We start from the raw sequence: 12,647 nt of genomic DNA on the forward strand, positions 1-12,647 counted from the left end.
ATAAAAAAATGACTACCTTTGTAGATAGACTTTGCCTATCAATACAAATGCTCTCTGTGATTGTACTACTACAAAAAAAAAAACACTGGATGATGAATACAGTGGTTTGAGTTAGATACAGTTGACACTTTTGGAATAATGGAGTGGTTAGTGTGGATTATCAGGAATGAAGATTCAACTGATAAGGCCTGCTCATAGATTATTCTAGCAGAATTGGCAGCTACCAGACAGAAATGTCTTTCAAGAAAGGCATTTCTGACTTCTATATGAGCATCAGGTTCAAGTGGAGATGCACAAAATCTAAATCTTAAAGTTATATCAGGTCTCTTAGAGACTCTTATCTTAGGTTTCATTAAGACTATACCTTTGAGAAAGGCTTTGCAGACAATTTGGAATTAAGGCACTCATTCAAAAGTGTACTTTGATAGAGGAATAGGTAAGTCTTGAATCAAAAGGGATAAACACCTGACTACTACCCAGATAACCCAAGACTGATTAGCAGCTCAGGCAGCTGGTAGAGCTGGTAAGCTGTGCGAGAGAGAGAGAGAGAGAGAGAGAGAGATAGATAAACAGATAGAAAAACAGAAAGATAGAGACACATGACTTACACTGGTGTGCTCTCCTGGAAGGGTTGTCATGGCTTTTCACCTTGTGGCAATCTCCCGCTCCCTTAAAACAGGCCCCAGTAGAAAGGGACATAGGTGGGTCTCCCACGCCAGTCTTGTAAACCTTACAGGGACATGTCAGGCAGTGGGTGCATCTCTGTATCAGGGGCACAGCAGAAGCCCAGGTCATCAGCAGGGAAATGGGGTTAGGTAACATAATAAAACTGTATTAATGGCTGCCAAGATGATGGCCTTGCAATCAAGTCTCTGATTCCTTGGGAAAGTACAGTTTTGTACCTACCATAAATGTAGATGTTCGAAGATCCACATTGCTGCAGTCCTTACATATGGGGGTAGTCCGCTGTCCTCGGTCGGCCCGAATACCAAAGTATTAGGCTGACGTCGGTCATGGGCGCTCAAATCTGACATCAGAGCGTCAGGGTATAAAAGTGCATGACCGACGTCATATCCTCAGTCTTTTCTTGCCCCAGATGTCAGAAGGCCCTAAAAAGAAAGGCCACAGCCCAAAAACAGAATACCTCCCAAAAACATGCCCAACAACAACCATCACCCAAACCATATAACCATGCTAAACTACAGAGGGGAAGGAGGGAGGTTAAATTGGACTGCAGCAATGTGGATCTTCGAACATCTACATTTATGGTAGGTACAAAACTGTACTATGTTCTTCATCTCACATTGCTGCAGTCCTTACATATGGGTAGAATCCCAAAGCAGAGGTAAAGGGAGGATGGCAAAATCATAAAGCATTAGGGGCTGCTAAAATGCCCTGTAATATTGCAGTGGCAAATCCAGCCCTAGACTTAGAATAAAGAGGAAGGTGGTAATGCTTGGAAAAGTATGTACTGAACTCCAAGTGGCTGCTTCCAAAATATCTTTTGTAGCTACCCCCCTTAGAAAGGCAGTAGAAGTGGCAGTAGCTCTAGTGGAATGAGGTCTGATTCCAGCCGGAATCTCCTTACCATGATGGGAATAACAGAAAGAAATACAAAACCCAATCCATTTAGAAATAGTTTGTTTTGAAACAGGTTTTCCCTGAGAACCCAAAGCAAAAGAAACAAACAACTGCTGAGACTGCCTGAACCCCTTGGTTCTGCTCAAATAATAACGTAACTGCCTGTGAATATCCAAAGTATGCAAAATCTTCTCCCTTTATTTTGGGGGTTTGCATAAAAAGTAGGCAAATGAATAGTTTGGTTCAAGGCCACACTAGAAACCACTTTAGGCATAAAGGAAGGATTAGTACGCAAAGATACCCTATCCTTATGAAAAATCAGGAAAGGTTCCACTGCCATAAGGGCCTGTAATTCAGAAACCCTTCTTGCAGAGGTAATGGCCAACAAAAAGCAGTCTTCCATGATAAATACTTTAACTCGGCAGTAGCTGCAGGCTCAAAAGGTTGTAGAGTAAGCTTTTCCAACACAAAATTGAGATCCCAAGCAGGAGTAGGAGCTCTACGGGGGTCTTATGTTCTTTGCCCCTCTAAGAAATTGCTTAAACAAAGGATGGGAAAATAAAGGAGGGTCACAGTCATAGTGAGCAGAAATGGCTGCAGCATGAACCTTTATCGAGGAGAAAGACAAACCCTTGTCCAATAACTCAGTAAGATATTGAAGAGAAACACTTAAATCAGGCTTGGAAACATCAAAGTCCTTCGCTTTGCTCCAAAGAAAAAATCTCCTCCATTTATCAGCGTAAACTTTCCTTGTACTAGGCCTTCTGGCCTCCAAAATAACATTCAAAACTTGTTGTGGAAGCTGAGACCCTCCAGGGCCTAAAACAGAATATGCCAGGCTGTGAGATGCAGAGACTGAATCTTGACATTGAGGAAGTGATTGCCCTCCTGAGACAAAGATGCGGAATCAAAGGCAGAGGCCATGGAGGCTCCGCACCAAACTCCTCAGTAGTGGGTACCAGTGCTGTCGAGGCCAATCCGGCACTATCAGAATCATGGATGGCTTGTCTATTCTGGCCTTCAGGAGTACCTTGGGAATGAGAGGCAGAGGTGGAAAGGCATAGACATGAAGATTGCTCCAACTGAATGATAGAGCATCTACCTTCCAAGCTGCGGGATGAAACATTTTTGTGCAAAACTTTGGCAACTGGTAATTTAGTGGAGAAGCGAACAGATCTATGTCTGGAGTCCCCCATAACACTGTCAACTTTTGAAACACATGAGGATCCAGTTTCCACTCGTGAGGATCCACAATTTGTCTGCTCAACACATCCGCTAAGGAGTTCTGTGCTCCTGGTAGAAACCTTGCCTGAAGATTGAGGTGTAAACTGAGAGCAGACTCCCACAAAATCATCGCTTGCCTGCAAAGAGGGTAAGAATGGGTTCCCCCTTGCTTGTTGATGTACCACATGACAGTAGTGTTGTCTGTTTGAATCAACACCTGTCCTGGGTGAAGTAAATCCTTGAAAGCCATCAATGCAAATTGGACTGCTAACATCTCCTTCAAGTTGATATGCAAATGTTGAAGTCTGACAGGCCACGTGTCTTGCACCCATTTTCCATTGAGGTGTGCTCCCCAAGCCTTGTCCGAGGCATCTGTCGTTAGAATCTGACTCGCCTCTGGTCGGGTCACAGAGAGTCCCTTGTTTAGGTGACATTCCTGAGCCCACCACAAAAATTCTTTCTGAATGCAAGGTATTATCTGAATGACAGTGTCTAGATCTTGGCAGTGTTGTGTCCATACATTTTTGAGATACCATTGAAGCTTCCTCATATGCAGTTTGGCATTGGGAAGCACCAGAATACAAGATGCCATGAACCCCAGGGCTTGAAGGACTGTCCTTGCAGTCAGCCTGGACTGTAGAGACATTTGATGGAAATAAAGAGAAAGGCTTCTTTGTTTGTCCGGGGTCAAAAAGGCCATCTGGGAAGCTGTATTCAGTCTCACACCCAGAAAGCACATGTCCTGAGAGGGTACTAGACTGGACTTTGTTTCGTTCACATAATACCCTAGGCATCTTAACACTACCATCACATACTGTAGATGATGCAGAAGTTCGTCTTTGTGTTGTGCAATAATCAGGCAATCGTCCAAATAAGGATAAATCTGTATTCCTCTTAACATGAAAAAGGCTATCACTGGAGCCAGAACCTTTGTGAACACTCTGCGGGCAGTAGATAAGCCAAAGGGCAATGCAGAGAACTGATAATGTAAATTTCCAGCCCGAAAACGCAGGTACCTCCTGCAACTGGGCCTGATAGGAACATGAAGATAAGCCTCTGAGATCCAGAGTTACCATCCAGTGATCTTTTCCCAACAGAGGTAAAAGCTGTTGTAACGTTAGCATTTTGAACTTTGGAATGTCCAGATAAGTGTTGAGGATAGATAAATCCAAAATTGGTCTCCACGTGTTCCCTTTCTTTGGTACTAGAAACAGGCGAGAATAAAATCCTAGTCCCACTTCTGACAGAGGAACTGGCTGTATAGCTCCCATTTGACGAAGTAAAGAAATCTGCTTGTGAGCCTCTATCCTTTGCCGAGGAGGAACGTCTGGCATGCCTTTGAAAGGAGGCAATGTATGGAAATATTACTTGTAGCCTCGGTTTATAATGTCCAATACCCATTTGTCCTGGGTGACTAAAAGCCAGTTTTGCTTGAAGAGTGCTAACTTTCCTCCCAAAGGAGCTGCCAGGGAAGAAGAATCTGGCAGCTGAAAATGCAGGTCATTGGGCCTGTTTACGAAAGGACTGGCCCCTGCCCTCACCTGCAGACTGTGCAGGTGAACTCCAAGTTCTAGGCCTGAATGTAATGTGAGCTCTGCCCCTGCCACGTCTAGATCTACCCCTAGACTGAGAATCAGAAGAAGGGTAGGTCCACCCCTTAGTAGGCCAATTTCTACTAAACTTTGGAGGTTGCACCTGCAAAAAATCTTTAACAGTCTGCGTGGACTTAGCCTTGTCTTCCATTTTCTTCAAAACCGACTCCACAGGGGGACCAAACAAAACTTCAGACTGTAAAGGGGCATCCAGAATTCTAGTCTTAACATGCTCGGACAAATTCTGATCCTTAAGCCAGGCGTGCCTCTGAAGAACTGAACCAGTGGCAGCCACCCTAGAAGAGGCCTGTACAGCATCAAAACCACACTGCAAAGAATGCTTACCCACCTGTTCAGAGACATGTACTAAATCCTGCAATTCTTTACACTCTATGCCCTCTGCCAAAGCATCCACTTTAGATTTTAGCTGAGAAAGGAGGAAATTCTGATATTTCAACATATGAAACTGGCAATTTAAAGCCCTCATTGCTAAAGTAGAAGAGGTATACACCTTCTTGCCCCATCTATCCAAAGCTCTAGCTTCCTTATCTAGAGGAACCGGATTCTTTACAACAGAAGCTCTAACACCCTTAGGCCCCTGACTAATAGTTTCTGGGTCCGCCCTAGGACTCTTATACAGATATTTATGAGCCTCAGGCGCCCTGTAATACCTGTCCGGTTTAACTGGCGCAGGAGGCAAAGAATCTGGATTAAGGGAAGCCTCGAGAAAACATCTTGAACAACATCCAAAACAGGAGGTATAGCCAAGGGTCTATGCTGTGGTAAAAACAAGAATTCCCTAAGCCTCTTCCGTGAATCAGAGAAATCCTGTCCTTCCCACTTAAAATGCTCCCTCATGGAATGCAGAGTTTCTGAAAATGAAAAATCCTCTGGAGGAGAAGCAGAAGGAGTGGAATCCTCTGCATCAGAATCCGAATAAGGGGGAAAATCTTGAATATCTTCAGCAGAAGAGTCTGAGTCCTCTGAGGCCTGAACCAAACTTTCCAACTCTGGCTCCACCCTGGGCCGCTTATCAGGAGGGGGCATAGAACCTCTAATTAAAGTAATCAAATCTTCTGCCATTTTAAGCATGTGCTTTTTAGGCACAGACCCTGAAGTACCTGGAGGAACACCAGAGGAAGGCAAAACAGACCTGCCCTTAGAAGAAGCCTTAGAAATAGTAGCAGAAGGCCTAACCACCTTAGGCATAGAAGGGAGAACAGTAACCTGAGAGGCCCCTTCAGCTTGACCTGACTCCTGTGAGGCCACATCCTGCAAAATCAAAGTTTCCCCCTGAGACTCAACAGAAACTTCAGCCGGATCCACCTGCTCCACTGTAGTTTCTGCAGGACCGGCGTCCGAAACGGATGAATCAACCTGTCTAGGTTTCAAGGATTTGTCTTTGCGCTTCTTAGAAGCGGCGCCGGAGGATCCGACGGCATATTATAATTACACCGCTTACCAAAGACTAACCTAGCACAATCTAACCTTTTTATAGTGCGCTTATTAAACCTAGCACAAAACCGACACCCGACTACGTCGTGGTCCGATCCCAAACAAGGAATGCAAAGAGAGTGATAATCCCTATGCGGTATCTGTTTCCCACAAGAAATACAATTATTCACTTTTTCTGACATCCGGAATTAACTGAGGCAAGAAAAAACAAAAATATTCCCCAACGGGGTACTTAGCCCAACTTGGTTTCGGTCTGAAACTCAGAATATGAAAATTTCAGAACGCCGAACGGCACTTGCAACGCTGCTTCTGCATTGGACCATGCGGCAAAAAAGACTGAGGATATGACGTCGGTCATGCGCTTTTATACCCTGACGCTCTGATGTCAGATTTGAGCGCCCATGACCGACGTCAGCCTAATACTTTGGTATTCGGGCCGACCGAGGACAGCGGACTACCCCCATATGTAAGGACTGCAGCAATGTGAGATGAAGAACATCAAATGGGCTGAGAACAGTTCTCGCCTCAAGAGGATCAAATGGGCCAACTGACTGTATGAAGCTGATGATCAGTGGGTAGTGAGATGTCAAAAGATATGGAAACAAAAAAACATTCAAGACATTTAGGTATGGATGGAATGGAAACAAAGAAAGGGTACATCTTGACAGTGACAGACAATGAAAAACTGAGTCCACTTCTGCTTCTACATATTGCACATATTTGGCTTCTATGAAAAAGGAATAATCTTAAAAACTATGTAAAAGACAAATAAATTGTTGGGCACTTCTGGAAATGGAGAAGCCTTGCAGTGAACAGGACGAAGTGAACATTCTGGCATCATCTACTTGAAGGGAAAGTCAGGGGTGTTCTGGATGGCTGCAATTGAAGAGGCTTTTTTACAAGGTGAGGCAGACGAAATGAACTCTACATCTGTCAATTCAGCAGGGAGCTATAAGAATGGTTGTTTCATAGATGTGTACAAGACGGCTAACAACCACTGGGTCCTTTTTAAATCTAACCATGCATCCCAAATCTCTGACAAATTCTGGTACCCTTGGTAGTGTAAGCAGAGGCTTGGGAGATGAAATTTTTAAAAGCAGGACACTGGGAAATGAACCATTTACAGGTTGTCTGTATCCATGAGAGGCATAGGTGCCAAACTAGGTGTGAATTTTCAGTTCACCATCAAGTTGTCCAAGTTATACTTGAATTGGCTTCGAGAGGGCTACAGTTGTGCAAGTCCAACTTACCTGTAACAGTATATGTTCATAGAACATGCTATCTTACTGACATATATAGGTAGTAGTGCCCTGCTACTCTATCTCTGGCAGTCTGCCAAAGTGCAGAGAGAATTCCTCTGCCTGTCTGTGTGTGATGTACCAATCACCTGACAGTATAGCAACTGTGTTTCAGACCTATTAGCAGAAAGGGGGGAAACGCATACAAGAACATTCCTGTCCAAGGAACAAGAATGCATCTGCCCTCCAAGCATGATCACAATGATATCTAAAACAAAATTTTTCCAGTAGTCTGTTTTGAAAGGAGGCAAAAAGATTTATTTGAGTCATTCCCCATATGTGGACTAGATTCTGGAACACTAATGCCTGTGGGTTTGCCCAGGACATGCTTAGTCTGTCAGTCTGAAACAACATTTTGTTCAGTTACAGTTGTTCTCTAACTCTGTAGGCAAACATTGGAACATACTTCCCTCTGAACTCCTATCTCGGTCCTCTATAACACTTTTTAAACAGAAACTAAAACAATTTCTTAGTACTCATTGGCTATGCCCTTGTACTAACCCTGACTAACTTTTTTTCTATTTCCTATGTGTTCTCTGCTTCTAATACGAGTATGTTCTATCTACTGACATCCTCTTGCTGTTTCCTATAAATCTTGTATTTCACTGTATCACTTGGTACAATTGTATAAGCAAACAACTTTATTATGCTATTTTATTCTGCTTGCACAAGTACACAAATATTTTGTTTTTCATATCTCCTCATCATGAGCCATGTACTCTTGTAATGACAACTGCATCAAGTCTGTATGGCTGAAACTGTTTAGAACTTTGTAACTACTGTTACACTTCTCTTAATTGTGACAACTTTTACTGTATATATTGTGTTTGTGTTGCAGCTTTTCTTCCTGGGCCTCTACTGAAAATGGATTTGTATTCCAGTTAGACCAGCCCAGTCAACAAATGTAAAATAAAAATAAAAATAATAAATAAATTTTGCACTGAAGGGATGTATGATGCCTGAATATCAGAAAATGCTGTAAAGCTAGCAACCAAGCCATCATTGCCAACCAAAACAAAGGGTATGAACTTATACCCCTTGCTTGTTGTGGAATCACATCACTGTGGTGTTATCCATAACCAACTGAAGAGGACCAGGAGTCCATAGGTGGTGAAGTACTTTCAAGGCATGGATCACTGCCTGCATTTCCCTGATATTGATGTGCTTCTGTGTTGCCCCTGGTCCCCCAAGTGGCCTGCACTTGCACTACCACTGACACAACTTTCCAAGAAAAGTTGGACGAATCTGGCTAGACAGACTGTACTGAAACAGGAGGGAAGAAGGAAACTCCTGGACTGATTCTCAGCTGTGCTCTCCACCACTGTAACTTTGGTCTGATGCAAGACAGCAATGGTAATCGAGAATCTAGGTAATGTAGCTGCTGGGTCCATCAATTCCAGACATACCACTAAATTTCCCTCATGTGGAGAAAGGCCAATGGTATCGTGAGAATCATGGATGTCATAAGTCCTAAAATTTTTATGAATTTGCTTCCCAAGATGAAGTTTTTCCTAGAATATTCCTGAGACACTATCTGGTAGATCCAAAAAACAAATCCAAAAGTAGAAACGCTGGGTTTATTGACATAAACAAAGCTTTCAGGTGTTACCCTTCATCAGTGTTTAACAATCAACCAAATAACAGTTTAATTTATCATAAATCAAAATAAACATGTGACACAGCCATCCAATCACATTAACTAACAAATTACACATTAAAATATTTCACAATATTTTTAAAAGGGGTAAAAACCACTTAAAATGATACATACAAAACTTCACCAACATATTAATGATAATGCATTTGTTTCTTAACTAATATCGGTTTTATGGTTACAGCATTATTTAATTCCGTAAGACATCAGCTCCTAGCCTAACAATCCATTTATATTCTGCTATTTCTAGCATATTGTTAACATCCCCTCCTCTAGGGTTCATGTGTATTACTTCAATCACTCTAAATTTAAACTCATGGGTTGAATCTGTATCTAAAATATGCTTAGCTAAGGCATTCGTCTTTATGTCTCTACGACTGTCTGATTTGTGTTCTATAATATGGTTTTTAAGACTACGGCTACACTTTCCCACATAGAAACATTTGCATTTACAACAAGTCTCTAGATATACTATCAATGTTGCATTACATGTTGTCTGACATCGAAACTCAAACAGCTTCTTAAAGGTTTATATCTTCCTTTCCAACATAACTACAGAATTCCCAAAGCTGCTGTTATTCTGGGCAGTGGCTCCCGTATTTTCCATATTGGAGAAGGTTGTTTGTAGTAGCCAATCCTTCAAGTCCAGGGACACCATGAAGGGGCAGTCCTCAAGGAAGTACTGTCTGTAGAGTGAGCATCTAGAACTTGGGAAACTTGAAAAAGCTGTTCAAAAAGTATAGCTCCAACACTGGGGTCTCAACAACTACTACTTTTAGGAACCAAAAACATTCTGGAGTAGAAACCTTTCATTCTTTCCAAAAGAGGGACAGGTTCTATGACCTTCGAGTCCAGCATTTGCTGAAGTATAGGAGAGAACAATGGGGGTGTAGTCTGGTGGGAGAGGGGGTACCCCATTGAACTGAGGCAAATGTTCTTTCCACTGCCAACAATGTTGATCACCCATTTGTCAGAAACTACTGATGGCTCAGTTGCCTTGTTGAAAGGTAATTTTTGAGAAAGGACCTCCAGAAGGGGACTTGGGAAAGATGGGAACACAACTTGACATAGTCTTAGGCTGGAAAGGGGGAGTATACTTTTTTGGAAAGGAACTTCTCTTGCTAGGTTTTGCAGAATTCTCATACTGCCATTTCCTTTTTGTTGCCTTGGCTTTTGTCCGACTGTGATTGCTGTTTGTTGGATCACTGAAAATTATCCTGTGTAATGGAAAAAAAACCTGGGGAATACAAAACACTTTAGACACCCCTTGCATCAGTTTACCTCCATCTTGACAGTGTTTAAGGAACTGATAAGCTGCTGTACCAAACACACAATCAGAATCATGTGGAGCATTCATAATTTCTTTTTTTTTTTAAACCCATCAGAAAGGTTTTGACTTTTAGCAGCCAAGCATATCTCCTTATCACCAAAGACATCGCTGCATTTTTAGAAATAGTATCAACCCCTTCAGAGGCACTCTTCATGTTTTGACACTTGAGAAACAACAAACACAATATCTTTGACACAGACTTTGTGTTCAGCAGGTAATGATGCAGCAGATTTGTCTGAACTACAAATAAACCTCAACACAAACTTCCACTTAAGACACTGATAGTTAAACACCTTAAAGGCTACTGTGATGGAGAGCTCCAACTTCTTTTCTTGAGATTCTAGCCACTTACCTTATTTATCTGAAGGGACTGGTTTCATGAAGACAGTCTTTTTGTTGGAAGATGTTGCTGGGGACACAGTAGCAGTATCCACAGCAAAGGGGGCTTGGAGACTAGGAATGGTCAAATGCACCACAAATTTCTTAAACACTTTTTGAGGAAAGATTAATTCAATAGAGTAGAACTGCATGCTTTCTGAAAAACACCCTCCAATGCTGGGATTAATGGAGGTAGGTCCGCCATTTCTGGGGCCTCATCAAAGGATCATATACCCTACTGACCTCAGGAGCAGCTGAAGATTGCTCCCAGCTGACTACATCTCTAAACCTAGACAGCATTTGCAAAAGACAACATCTGTTTGGTTTTCTGCATTTGTTTGTCCTCAAAGGAAGCTCACTGATCAGACTATGGCACTTCTGAACCATCAGAATCTGAATCCCTTTCAAAACTGGGATTCCTGGATAGATGAAGAAGGTTTGTGAGCCCCAGCATTACTCATAATGTGGGTTTGCACCCTGTAATCAATGGCCTTAACAATAGCTCTAGCCATAGCCATCACCTCAGGTGGAAACTCAGTCACAGACTGTTGGCCTGTGATACGGTGGGTCTTCTGCCTCTTTTTCCATGCAATACTCCAGTGGGAGAATTCCTTGGGGGAGGCGTATCAACAATGGCAACAGATTCTGCGTCCCTAACGTCCCCTGCACCTAAAGAGTTTGGATCTCTCATACAAAAACCAGGCACTGGTACAGCTGCAGAGGACTTGTCTGAGGCCCTTGTGCACAGTTGTGGTACTAACACCATACCAGGGGATCTGGAGGCAAAAGAAGGTGAGTGGTCCGATTTACTGTGGAGTGTCAAGCTGTAGACTGAGGTACATTTCTTGAGTTATTTACATGTTTTGTATGCGTACATGGGGTACATGGAGGTGAGGGTCACTGCATCTGAATCGATCACGTAAGGGGCAAGAAACTATCCAGCTTAATACCAAATGCTGGCTGCATCGTCAGCCCAATAAAAGGATTGACAAATTCCACCATTCTCCCCCTCAAAAGACTATTTCTGCAGGGGTACTATTCTGAACACTGCATTGAGGAAATGACAGTATTTTCAGTAACACATTTCAAAGTACAAACTGTCCTTAGTCTTAACAAATCAAGGCCAGTTTCAGCACCAAATGATTAAAAACAGCCTAAAACAATATTAGAGAAGACAATAAACTGATGAAAAATTCTTGACAGAAACGTTTAACATACAAAACGGTGCCAAAAGCAATCTAAAGTCTATTTCTTTAAGGGTTACTATTCTAAAGACTACATTGAAGACAATGACAGTTTCAGTATCAAAGTTCCAAGCACAAAATACATGCAAAAATGTCTCCCCTAAATTTTGTAAATAAAAGGCTAGTTTCAGTCAAAATGAATGGATGTATCCTAAAACAGTATTAGACAAGAAATAAATAATAAACTGATGACAAATTTCTGTCAGAAATGTCTAACATACAAAACTGTGCCAAAATCACTATTTAAATAAAAAAAAATCATTTAAAATGTTGTAATCCTGCTAAATCATAATCCCAGAGAAAAACTGCAATACAATCAAGTTTTCCTGTCAAAACTTCCAAATGAAGATTTTAATTAACGGCATAGGCCTTACTGCAATAGTCTAAGGAATAACAGAAGCAAATAAAAAATTTGTAATCAGAAAAAAACAAAGCAATCGAATACACTATTCAGGCACTTGCATAAAAAGACAGACGGAGGAAATTAAACCCAAAAGGGTTTTGTTATCTTAGTTCAGTAACTAAAAATTCAGAGAAAGAAGAAGAGATCCTTCTCTTACTGTGGCACTAGAAATCTGAAAGGAATATGTCTAGGGGTCTGAAGGGCAGTACCTGTACTCTCAGGTGACAGGTCCATCACATCCACAGACAAGCAGTGGAGGAGTTCTGAGCTTTGCTAGACTGCCAGAGATAGAGTAATGGATACAGAGCCTGGTCCCACAGACAGGTAGTCTCTGAGATACAATTCCTCTGTCTCTGCAGCAGGTACTATTTACATAACAATCAAGGTTCAAGTCTTTAGAATTGATAATTCTGATGCAGTCTGTTTTGCTAATATGCAGGAGGTCCATCAGAGTGGGATCTGAGTATGTTTTGAATGCCAGGCATAGA

The 12,647-nt window shown here is 42.0% G+C and overlaps 1 protein-coding gene across 1 annotated transcript in view; it reads right to left on the reverse strand.

Moving 5' to 3' along the window:
- LOC122815150 (probable E3 ubiquitin-protein ligase HERC1) overlaps positions 1 to 12,647 on the reverse strand; it is a 5,886,073-nt gene that overhangs the window by 4,905,390 nt on the left and 968,036 nt on the right. The window lies entirely within an intron of this gene.

This window comes from Protopterus annectens, chromosome 1.part1 (genome assembly GCF_019279795.1).
Source record: "Protopterus annectens isolate FY-2018-M chromosome 1.part1, PAN1.0, whole genome shotgun sequence".
Lineage (NCBI taxonomy): Eukaryota > Metazoa > Chordata > Ceratodontiformes > Protopteridae > Protopterus > Protopterus annectens.